Source organism: Odocoileus virginianus, chromosome 6 (assembly GCF_023699985.2).
Source record: "Odocoileus virginianus isolate 20LAN1187 ecotype Illinois chromosome 6, Ovbor_1.2, whole genome shotgun sequence".
NCBI lineage: Eukaryota > Metazoa > Chordata > Mammalia > Artiodactyla > Cervidae > Odocoileus > Odocoileus virginianus.
Window position 1 is genome coordinate 76,995,185 of NC_069679.1, and position 12,764 is coordinate 77,007,948.

General features: G+C 40.5%; 1 protein-coding gene across 25 annotated transcripts in view; it reads left to right on the forward strand.

Moving 5' to 3' along the window:
* NRXN3 (neurexin 3) overlaps window positions 1-12,764 on the forward strand; it is a 1,774,064-nt gene that overhangs the window by 750,155 nt on the left and 1,011,145 nt on the right. The gene's annotated exons all lie outside the window — the stretch shown is intronic.

Here is a 12,764-nt window from a genome sequence, read left to right on the forward strand (position 1 = left end):
AGAAGTGTAAATATAGCTAATAAAAGTACCTTTTAAATTTGCATATCTATCAAAACTTCTATTGGAAAATAAAAAAGACTAGATTTATGCTGCATGACTTTCTCAAAATCACTGTCTTTCCTAGCATCATCTATAGTAAAGTAGTTCTAGTTTAAAATAAATTAAACTGGATACCTCTAAAATTAGATTTTTCTGTAATTAAACAAAAAGGACTATGCTTTTCCAGGGACTGCTTGTTGTTAACAGGAGATCGGCAGTCAATATACAGAGCTTTTCTTTTACAGCCCAAACTAACATTTATTCAATCAATGAGAGATGTCAGTTAGAACAGCACAACTTAGGCCATGGGGAAATTTCAGAGTCCCTAAACTAGAACATTAACTTTACATTATCAGAGAGGTTACAGATGCTGCTTCCATAATGACCCTTGCTTTTTGATGCAGTTTCAGAATCGAGAAAGAAAAAGACAAATGACAACTAATTTATCACTAGATTTATTGCCAGATTACCAAAACTTGGAACTTATCAGGTCTATTTTTCCAATGAATAATGACTTTCAGGGCCTCTTTGGTTATACAGATGTTTTGATGGCTGAGGTCCTGAGAATTCCGTAGTCTGTGCTGGCTTTAAATTTGAGATCAAGTTGTTCTTGTGTGCCTAGGGTACGACAGCTCTGAGACAAAGGTGTTCTGGGGAAAGAAAAGGAAAAACAAGATTTTTTATCTTCACATTGAAAAAGTGCCAACAAACCCTAAGTAATTTAGTGTTGATTATACGAAATTAGAATAGTGATAGCTATAATCATTTGATCCCTGAGGCATTAATGAAAATTCAGCATTATTTTGTGTGGAGTATGTATCATTACCCTTGAGCTGAGGCATGATCATTAGTAAGTCTGATTAAATCTCGAAGCAGTGACACAAGCTATCTTTAACCCAGTTAATGATAGGGCCATATTGTAATTTTATGATGAATGAACACAGTTTAGCATTTTTAGCACTTGGTGGGGAAAATAGGAAGTCTGCCTTCATTTTCCTGATTAGACTGCAAAGTAGTGCAGAGGAACCCATAAGGAAGGCTACTTAATGAAATAGTGCTCCTGCTGATCGATTAGCCACAGCTCCCAATACCCACAGCATTGGTTATCCTTATATGATCAAAGATACTATTAAGTCACATTCTAGAGATCATGAATTCCTAAACGCAGGAGTACAAAAAAATAAAATAAAAATGCTATCACTTTGCATGCATATATTCCCCTTACTTTTCCAAATGCTTTTATTTGTAGTTTATGGTTAATATCATAGTAACTGTTAGAGTGAGTTAGACTTTTTAGTACTTGTTTTATGAGTGAGAAAAGCATGATACAGTTTAGGTACTTCTTAAAGTTGGAGAAGACTCTGGAGAGTCCCTTGGACTGCAAGGAGATCCAACCAGTCCATCCTAAAGGAGATAAGTCCTGGGTGTTCATTGGAAGGACTGATACTAAAGCTGAAACTCCAATACTTTGGCCACCTTATGGGAAGAGTTGACTCATTGGAAAAGACCCTGATGCTGGGAGGGATTGGGGGCAGGAGGAGAAGGGGACAACAGAAGATGAGATGGCTGGATGGCATCACCAGCTCAATGGGCATGGGTTTGAGTAGACTCTGGAAGTTTGTGATGGACAGGGAGGCCTGGCATGCTGCGATTCATAGGGTCACAAAGAGTCAGATATGACTGAGCGACTGAACTGAACTGAACTGAAAGTCCCATAGACTGTCAGAAAAAAAAACAGCATGGGAACCCCAGTTTGTTGGATCCAAGTGTAATATATTTTTTTTGGTCTCTGTGGAAAATTAATTTTATAATTGCAAATTATTTATCATCATTTTGATTTTCTCTTTTTAAAAGATAAATGTTTTGTATGTTGTTTTGTTGTTTAGCTGTTCAGGCTCCTACTCTTTTGCGACCCCATGGACTGCAGCCCTCCAGGCTCCTCTGTCCATGGGATTTCCCAGGCAAGAATACTGGAGTGGGTTGCCATTTCCTTCTCCAGGGGATCTTTCTGACCCAGGGACAGAGATTGTTATTGATTAAATCAGTCACAGCCCTGGCTTAATTTTTAGTGCTAGGCAAAACTGTTTCTACCATCCCCAGGCAGTTTAGGACAAGTTTCGATCCCAGCATAGCATCTGACACTTAGTGGTAGCTTGGTAAATATGAGTTCTGTCAACTGAAAAGAAGAAGAAGAAGAAAGAAAAGCACAGTGTGAGACTTATGACTTAATTTGGTGCAGAATGTGGATTGTGGCCTAGAGACAGCATCTCAGATAGCTCTGAGGATCTGCTCCATAGAGGCAGGGGAGGAGGTTGGCATTGCGTGTGATTTTAGTGAAGGTGGGTACCCGCAGGTGAGCATGCGTTTTGGCAGAGACTTGCTACTAGTCAAGAGGAGTAGATATCACTGATGATTTCAGTGCTTTTTAGATAGGAGGAGAGATAAGAACTTGGGCTTATAAAATCTTCTCCTGAAAATATTTCACCCTCTGAAGGCCTGTTCTGCCATTTTTTTCCCAGAGCACAGAGTGCCTCATTCCTGATCTCGACCCTGAATTCTTTTCAGGGTGTGTTGAAGATCAGTGGCTGTGGTGCCTAGTTACTTAACCTTTGCAAAGGCGCATGGGAACCACCAATATTTAGTTGGCAGTTCCTTTTCTTTTAATTCACTATGTGGCCTTCTGTGGTCTAAAGAAAGAACTTTTCAGTCTTAGTTGACCTAAAAACAATGTTGATGGCCTATTTGATCTTATCTTTAAACTCTGTTCACAGATAAAAATTAAAAAAAAAAAAATTAGTGACAGTAAAGCCAAACCCTGATTTAAAACACAGAACTAGAGGAAATTAGTATTTAGTCTCCCTCAAAGCCATCAAATTTCAAAGCTTTGCAAATGAATGAAATCTTCCCGCAGTGGAGGAGACACAGGTTTGATCCTTGGGTAGGGAAGATCCCCTAGAGAAGGGAATACCCACTCCAGTATTCTTGCTTGGAGAATTAAAGGAACCTGGCTGGCTACAGTCCATGCGATCCCAAAGAGTTGGACACCATCACACTACTAACAGTGTCTCTAAATATTAGTGTCATAATGGCATTCTGTTGAATAGCTTGAGTTCAGGACACTCAAAGTCCAAAAGTTAAAGCTACAGGAGTCCTTCACGCCCTGCTTGGCGTGTAATACATCGGGCTCTTTGGGGAAGATACGTGGAGAAGTAAACCATTGTGATACAGTGAAATACATGCTTAAAGAAATGGTTTGGGTAAGGGACAATGATAATGCCTAGGACAGAGGGGAAAAAATGTCTTGGGATTGGGTGAGGAAAACTATGGTGGGAGGGAAAACTCCAAAAGGAACATTTGAATACCAAACCAGGCAAAGCCAGAAACCTTGGAATTACCCCTGACAAACTCTTTCCCTTACCCTGCAAATATTCAATTAATGATTGCCAATTTTGCCTCTGATCGGTTCTCAGCTCTATATCCTTTTCTTTATCCATCACTGAGCTACATGGAGTGTTGAGCATTTTAACTTAAAATGGGTTGGCTTATTTGGTATTCCCATATCCAGGCATATCACCCTCAAAACCATCATCCAGACTATTTAAAACCTCAAAGCTTAGCACCATCTTCCCCTTGCTTGAAATGCTGCAAGGGTTTCTTGCTGGCTATAGGATAATATCTAAGCTGATGATTCTCTGTGTTCTGGCTTCTCTGTACCTTTTGTCAACTTCAAAAGAAATGCACAATGTGAGAGTTGTGAGTTAAGTTTTTGGGGGGGGCAGTATGAGGACTGAAACCTGGGAGACAGCGCCTCAGATAGCTCTGAGAAACTGCTCCAAAGATGTAAGGGAGGACAGTGTATGCGTGATTTTGCTCAAGGGGGGAGGACGTGCAATCAAGCATGTATTTTTTTGTAGAAAGTTCCTGCTGGTCTATGAAGCGTCTGTTAGTCACGAAAAACAGTCATCACCAGGAGGGATTTGAGTGTTTTTCTAGGTATGAGGAGATATGAGAATTGATCTCAGAAAATCAGCTCCAGAGAATATCTATGTGAAGACCTGTCCTGCCAGTTTCCCGGGAGCACAGATTGCCTCATTTCTGCCCTCCACCCTGACCTTCTTCAGGGGGGTGCTGAAGGTCAGCAGGCGTAGCAGCACATGATTTAATCCTCGTAGAGGTATCTGGCAAGTGCTGCTGGCAAGTGCCAATTTGTGGTTGACATGCTCATGATATGCTTATGCTACAAAACTGTTTGTCCTTCCAAGCACGTTACACTCTATTTCATGCCTTCGTGCTGTTTCCTCTTTCTGCAATACCTTTTCATATCCTTTCCCACCTGGGTGAGTTCTGTATGTCTGTCGTTCAGTGACCCTAATCCAGTAAAATGGTGCCGTTCTCTCATCTCAAACCTCCACTGGATCAGTTGCCATTCTGTTTTTAGAGCACTTGTGTGTACCATATCTCATTCATCTTCGCGTCTCCTGTTAAGCATAATCCTTGGCACATAATAGTTGCTCAACAAATGTTGGTTGATCTCCATAATAAGAATAGTGTAGATGGGTAAGTAGATAGTTGCTAGGACAACAACTGTAGAAATGACAAGGCGGTATAAAATCAAATGCCACAGCATAATCATTTTCTGTTGCTGAGCAACAAATTAACATGAATTTAGTGACTTAAAATAGCATCCCTTTATCTTATGGTTTCTATAGATCACAAGTCCATGTGGACTTGGCTAGATTTTCAGCTCACAGTCTCACCTTGATCTTAAGGCTGAAGTCAACTTGTTCATTGGACTGAATTCTCATCTGGAGGCTGATGAGATAACATCTGCTTCAAAGCTTCCTTGGATTGTTGGCAGAATTTATTCCTGTGGCTTCAGAAATCTTGCTGCTTGCTTCTTCAAGACCAGTGGTGAAGAGTGTCCCTATTGCTTCAAGCCTCTGCCTCCAGGCAAGGCTTAGGCTGTCTTTAAAGGGATAGCCTGGTTAGGTTGGGCTTATACATGATATTCTTTTTTTATTAACTCAAGAGTCTTTAATGGGAGATTTTAATTATATCTGCAAAATCCTTTTGCCTTTGCCATATACCATAATACAATCATAGGAATGAGGCTTCTCAGGTGACTCAGTGGTAAAGAATCTACCAGCCAAGCAGGAGATGCAGATTTGATCCCTGGGTTGAGAAGATCCCCTGGGGAAGGAAATGGCAACTCACTCCAGTATTCTTGCCAGGAGAATCCCATGGTCCAAGGAGCCTGGTGGGCTACAGTCCATGGGGTCACAAAAGAGTCATACTCGTGACTAAAGAATAAAAACAACAATCATAGGGATGATAATCCTATCACCTTTGGCATATTCTGTGTCTAGAAGTAAGTTCAGGTTCTTCCAGAACTCAATGGGAGTTGCTTATCTTAGGGCCCATCTCACTGGTAGTTAGTTTAGAATGACTTGAAAGGTAGATTTATGAGGGTAAGTGGCGGAATGTGTAACTAGATGAAAGTTAAAGACTATGTCAGGGAATGCCTATGTGGCCTTGTAAGAACTGTATACATTATCTCATGGTGAGTCTGTATAGGGTTAAGAAAGATGATCCTTTAGCACATAACTCCTTTAGTACTAGGGCTAAGAAAGACTTGGCAGAATTAGAGGAAGATGGCTGTGAACTTGGAAGACAGGAAATACCGGGCAGGCAGATGGAAAGTGGGGAAGGATTGACTTGACAGGATTTGATGGCGGAGAGTGGAGAAACAGTCAAAGCCAATGCCTCTAACAGGAACCCCTGGGTACTGAGACAGAGTTGGTCTTGAGTATTCCTGAATGGCACCGAGGCAGTAACTGGTTTTGGTGTAGACAGTGAAGTCAAACTCCTGTGTTTGCTCTCATCTTTGCCTTCTCTCTCACTTTTCTTGTTCCAGAAAGGATCTAGAATGGCTCACCAGTAGAACTCTGCTATATAAATACCAATTTGCAATGACTTGGCTTTCCTCCTTTAGGGAGGAATGTTTTATTTTTAAATAGCTGGTGACCTAGACAGAATTATGTTTTCTAAAGTTATCTGAATCCAGGAGGTTGGCAGCAGTTTGAAAGGACAGTGACCCAACTTTCAGCTCTGAATTCTAATTTGGATCCATTATCTGACAGCTCAGGCTGTTTTAAATCTAGCCTGTCTGTGTGCATAATGCAATTAAATAAGGAAGTAAGATACAGGGAAGCAAAAGTATCTTTTGTTTTTCTCTCTACATCCTCTAAATAAACTCTGCACATCCTTTGTGATCCATAAGTTAATATTGCTGAAAATATCTCATTTATCTTTTGTCAACCTTTAGATGGGAAAAATTAACATAGCAGACCATATGTTATCTTTTCTTAAATAATCACATGATGTAAAATCCACAGCTTTCCTTTTTATGTTTTGTCTTCAAAATATTGTATTTGTCTTTCTTATGCCCCATGAAAATCTCCTTTCTTAACATAAGCCTTTAGTTCAGAGATTTGAATTTTTGCCTGAGGTGTTACTGAGTTGGTTTTAAAATTTGCACTATCATTGAATTCAGGAAAAGAAGAAAACTTGTGTGGATTGATTTATGCCCTTTGAATATTATAGAAGCATCTGAATCTATAAGATTTACCCAAATAGAACTGAAGAATTTTGGTAATTGGAAGTCCAGTCTTCTTCTTTGTTAGAGATAGCGGCTTGGTTTTATGGACATTAAATTCTACTTAATCTGATACACTCCTCTACTGACCTTAATCCTATGATATACTTCTCTACTAACTTTTCCATTGTTAGTTAGGTCTGGAAAAGAAAAACTATTTCCTCCAGTCTACAGTACTTCGTCACCAGATGTGTCAGTTTTTCTCCCCATACTGAGCAAGTTTTTAGATCTTGGTGGGCCTCAACTGGGTGTCCTACAGTTTAACTTGTGGCTTCCCAGGTAACTTAGTGGTAAAGACTCTGCCTGTCAATTCAGGAGACACAAGTTCAACCCCTGGGTCGGGAAGATCCCCTGGAGAAGGAAATGGCCACTCACTCCAGTATTCTTGCCTGGGAAATCCCATGGACAGAGGAGCCTGGTGGGCTTCAGTCCATGGAGTCACAAAAGAGTCGGACACAACTTAGTGACTGAACAACAACAACAATTTAACTCACTTCTGACACAACTGCCTGGAGTTAATATAGACCCCAAAGGTCAAGGGCTTCATCAGGCAAGAGTGCCCCTACTTCAGACACTAGTTACAGGTCCCAAGTTGTCGTCCGCACTTCTGACCAACTGACTGTAAGTCAGGGGCTCCACAGTCCTCTCCTCAGATTGGTAATTTGTTATAATGGCTCACAGAACCAGTTTATTGTATTTACCTTATTGGTTTATTATGAAGGGTGTAATAAAGGATACAGATGAAGAGATACATAGGGCAAAATATAGGGGAGGGGTGTAGAAATTCCACACTCTCTCCAAGTGTACCACCTTCTCAACACCTTGGTGTGCTCACCACCCGGAAGTTCTCTAAACCCCATTGTTTAGGGTTTTTATGGAGGTTCTGTTACTTAGACATGATTGATAATTCATTGGCCGTCAGTTAATTCAATGTCCACCCTAGTCCCCTCCCTAGAGGTATAGGAGTGGGGTTGAAAGTTCCAACCCTCTGATCACATAGGGCTCCACATGGCAACCAATTCCCCTTCCTCCAAGAGTCACTTCATTAGCGTAAACTCAAGCATAGTTGAAAAGGTTTGTTAGGAATGACGAAAGCTGCTCCTCTTAACCCATTCAGTGCAGTTCAGTTGCTCAGTCGTGTCCGACTCTTTGTGACCCCATGAATCACAGCACACCAGGCCTCCCTGTCTATCACCAACTCCCAGAGGTTTACCCAAACTCATGTCCATTGAGTCAGTGATGCCATCCAACCATCTCATCCTCTGTCGTCCCCTTCTCCTCCCGCCCTCAATCTTTCCTAGCATCAGGGTCTTTTCCAGTGAGTCAGTGCTTCTCATGAGGTGGCCAAAGTACTGGAGTTTCAGCTTCATCAATCCTTCCAATGAACACCCAGGACTGATCTCCGTTAGGATGGACTGGTTGGCTCTCCTTGCAGTCCAAGGGACTCTCAAGAATCTTCTCCAACACCACAGTTCAAAAGCATCAATTCTTTGGCACTATGCTTTCTTTATAGTCCAACTCTCACATGCATACATGACTACTGGAAAAACCATAGCCTTGACTAGATGGACCTTTGTTGGCAAAGTAGTGTCTCTGCTTTTTAATATGCTGTCTAGGTTGGCCATAACTTTCCTTCCAAAAAGAGTTTTAGAAGCCCTGTACCAGCAATTTGGCACAAAGATCAAATGTATATTTCTTATTATATCATGGCATCACCAGCCTCTACAAAAGCTACTTCCATTTGCCTGCAATCTGTTGACTGTCTTACCCAGGTTGCATATTGCTGGGCTCCACTAAATTTCTGCTGTCTTTTTTTTAAGCTAAATTTTCACATTTTAACAGACTATCACATAAATATAGAAAAAGTGTTCCTGTAAAGCTTATAATGAAAATAATGAGAGAAAAATATTGACCTAATTCTTCCCCACATCTATCAAAAGATATTGCATCTAATACTTTTAGTTTTCTCCTTCTGGTTTTACATCCATATTTCTAAATTGCATGCATTATTTTTTTTTGTTTGGCTTATTTACATTTTATACCTGAATGCTCATTTTAGACAACTAGCATTTTTTTCTAAAATATCCTCAACTTTATCTTCCAATCCTTCTGTTTAGTAGATCTCTGCTAGCAAATATACATAAATATTTATGTTTTTTATTTTCTAAGAGCTTTGTGGTTCATTATTTTTCCTTTTAATAGCATTCAGTTTGTGATTTTTAATAGATGCAAGTTATCTGTTAACATTATTAAGGATGAGGCTTTAAAAATTGTTTTTCTATTCCATGCACTGTCTTTTTAATTTCTTTTTCCCCTCGCTCTTTATCTTCATCTCTGGATTTCATGTTTCTGTTAGAGGCTATCTTCCAATTTCTGGTGAATGGTGGCTATTTATTCTCCCCTAATAATAAAACTCTAACAAGCCAATTAGAAGCTATAATTATGGGCAGTCTCTCTTTTTTTAATCAGTTGGTAAAGTTCACTAGAATATAAATAGTTGAGGGGCTAGCCCCTTTGTCAAAGAGCTGCCACTTAAAGATAACTCTTATCTCTGTATCTTTTCTCTCATGTCGTTTAGCTTCTCCAGGAATTCGGTTTCTTGAGTCTAAGTCCATCTCTCTGCATGTGAATGTTTTCTGTATGTGGGTGGGTGGCAGTGTCTTGAGAACTGAGGAGGAGAGGGCTCAGGGCATGAGGACCGGGCTCAGGGCATGAGGACTGGGTTCAGGTCAGTGTGTGAATTTACACGCAGCCCTTTTGTCTTCGCTAAGAGTCAGGGACAACTGAGCGACTGAACACCACCAGCAACTCCTGTTTTGATTCTGACTTCACATACCTGGGAAGGCCCAAGCCTGGGTCCCCAGATCCAAAGCTCTCCTCATTCAGTTTTTCTGGGTGTCTGGATTTCCTTGCCACAGTGGAGAGGGTATCTATGGGTCCATTTTATCCTCATACAACTTTCAACTACTTCTCCTGTTTTCAGCCCTGCCCCTCACCCCCACTTTTAGAAATTGATGCCTCCAATTCAGACAACCCTGATGTCTTTCCAGGGTACTTTATAGGAAATGTCTCTTTATTTACTATTGGCTTCTTCCTTTGAGCCACTTGACTGTCATTTTTTTTATTATTATAATTATTATCTTCATCATCATGTGCCTCAGGCACTAAATGTCTTCCACTTACCACTGCTTCCTTCCCCCCTACTTCTCCCACCACTAAATTACTTCCCACTAACCTTTACTGATGATCTACCATATTTTTCCATCTTTGTGGTTGTTCATTGTTCAGGTGCTAAGTTGTGTCCTACTCTTTGAGACCCCATGGACTGCAGCACGCTAGGCTTCCCTGTCTTTCACTGTCTCCCAGAGTTTTCTCAAACTTATGTCAATTGAGTCAGTGATGCCATCCAACCATCTCATCCTCTGTCGTCCCCTTCTCCTCCTGCCCTCAGTCTTTCCCAGCATCAGGGTCTTTTCCCATGAGTCAACTCTTTGCATCAGGTGGCCAGAGTATTGGAGCTTCAGCATCAGTCTTTGCACTGAATTCAGGGTTGATATCCTTTAGGATTGAGTGGTTTGTTCTCCTTGTGGTGCAAGGGACACTAGAGAGCCTTCTTCAACACCACCATTTGACCTTCCCCCACCAAATCACATCTACTTTTGAGTCTGATGTGTTCATTTAGCAGATTGCCTACCTTGACCCTGGACAACATCCTTGTTTTTCTTTTTCCAATTTGCTCATTGCCATTGCTCACATCCATGCCTAAATCTCCAGTTATCCATTTGCTGTCAGGGAACGTGTTCTGATACAAATCCTGAGTCAAGTCTAGGGTTCTGAATCAAGAGCCTGGGCTTGCTGCAGGAGAAATACCAGAAGGCTCTGATGAGTGAAACATTGTGGTTAGTCTCTCAGTCATGTCCGACTCTTTGCGACCCCATGGACAATAGCCTACCAGGCTCCTCTGTCCATGGAATTCTCCAGGCAAGGCCGCTGGAATGGGTTGCCATTTCCTTCTCCAGAGTGAAACATTGCAAGGGAATAAACAAGAAGAGTCAACTTCTGGAGAAGCTACATGCTTGATAGTTGGTCCGCTGGGCTGCTGAGGCCAGTGCGAATCCACAGCAACCCTGTGGGGTAGACTTCAGAAAACAGAGATTTGAGCACTGGGGCAGAGAGACTGGGAAAATATAGTCAGAGGAAGTTTGAACAGAGTAGGGAGTTCCCTGGGCTTCTGTTGAGAACAGGAGATAGGAGCTGAGAATCCTGACCCAGTTCAGATAACGTCCTTTTGCTGAAGAGTTTAAGCCAATTGAGATATCTGCTATTACTGATAAACTTTAAAAGGTTCTAGAACTGGCAAAACCAACTAGGCCTGAGCTAAGTTAAAAGACATAGCATGACCAGCTGGGACAGCAATACAGCAAACTTGCTAATTAGTCTAGAGGAAGCCAATTGCCCACATTTTTATGGACTGCTAATTGCTAAAGTAGCAGCTTGCTCTGAAGACAAAAATAACAGCATGGTAGTTTCTTGAATATGGTATAAAGTGGCCTCTGAGATATAGTCTACATCAACTTTAAAAATATTCTATAGTTCTTAAACTTTAAGTGTGCACTGTTATTATTAAAGATATACTTTGGAAGTCAAGTGTTTTTTTGTTTTTGTTTTTCCTTAGACTGTAAGATGAGAAATGAGAGAATATGTGAGACTCTAGCTTGAGCATCTGTACTAAGGATTTTAAAGGCCTTGATTTTTCCATTTGAATATCATTCCTCAGCCCATTTTAAAACCTTTCCCAATAAGAGAGCTAAATAAGAAATTTTAAAATGTGCTTTATTCTCAATAGTGTGACATTTTTCCTAAAAATGCTCTTGCAACCCAATTGTATTTGTGAAAAGTTAATGTGTTTATAGAATTTACCTCTACGACATTGCCAGCACAATAAGTATTGGTAGAAAGGAGGAGTGAATAAACAGGTGTGAAGCCTTGTGTGCGTTAGAAGGATAGAATCTCACATTGTAAAGAACAGTGGAAAACAGTTCCTCCCTTTTCATTACTTTACAGACAAGGAAACTGAGGTAGAGAGGTGAAGGTGGGGAGCTGGTCTCGGGTCTCATTGCTGGTTAGTGATACTCCAGTACTCTGCTTCTAAGTTAATTTTCCTTCAGCTTAAAAATGAATGACTTCTGCAGGGCTGATTCTGACCCAAATCATCTCAAAGCAGTAAAGCCTGGCTTTGTTAAAGGCTCAAATGGCAAATGACAAAAGTAAAGGATCTTTTGAAACAGAAACAAAACCAAAGTGATTGGTGTCTTTGGTTTTATTAAGGAGTGAAGTTTTGGAAGGCAAAGAGGGGGAATATTTGGAGACTCTGTGCCAAGGACCTAATTTGAAAGTGTGAATGTCAGACTCAATACAAAGGAGAGGCAAGCTAGCCCCAAGGGACTATAATTGCATAAAAAAGAAAAGGTGGATTTCCTTCTCCAGAGAATCATTAAAAGTTTGTGTATCTGCAGATTTATTTGTCGGTTGTATTTGTAACTGAAATCCCCTAATAAGACTGACAGCAGACTTAGATATTTTGTATATCTGGCAGAACAAATTTGATGAAGATGCAACTAATTTGTGGATGAATATTTAACCCAGCAATACGACTAATGGCTCAGATAGCAGGGAACATTTCTTCACAGGTAGAATTTATGAAGAAGTAGAAGTGAATTGTTTGTCTTCTTAATTAAAGGTTTGGTTGCATTTCCAAAGGGCCGTTAATAATAATAATGGTGCAGTCATTTATCAAATGTGTGACTCTGCCTAAGTGATTAATTATTCTGAGCCAAGTGTTCTTCATTTGTACCGATAGGTTTATAATGACACCTACCACATGGAATTGTGAGGATTAAATGAGAGCAAATAAGAGCATGCATGTAAGATTTTGCATAGTGTGTTCCACATAAAAAGCACTGAATAAATGTTAGCTATTATTATTGTTGTCAGCCACTCCAGGGGAGCTATATTGTAAGAAACCATACTTTCACTGCTGCTCCACTGAAACCTCAGTAAATCATTGTTT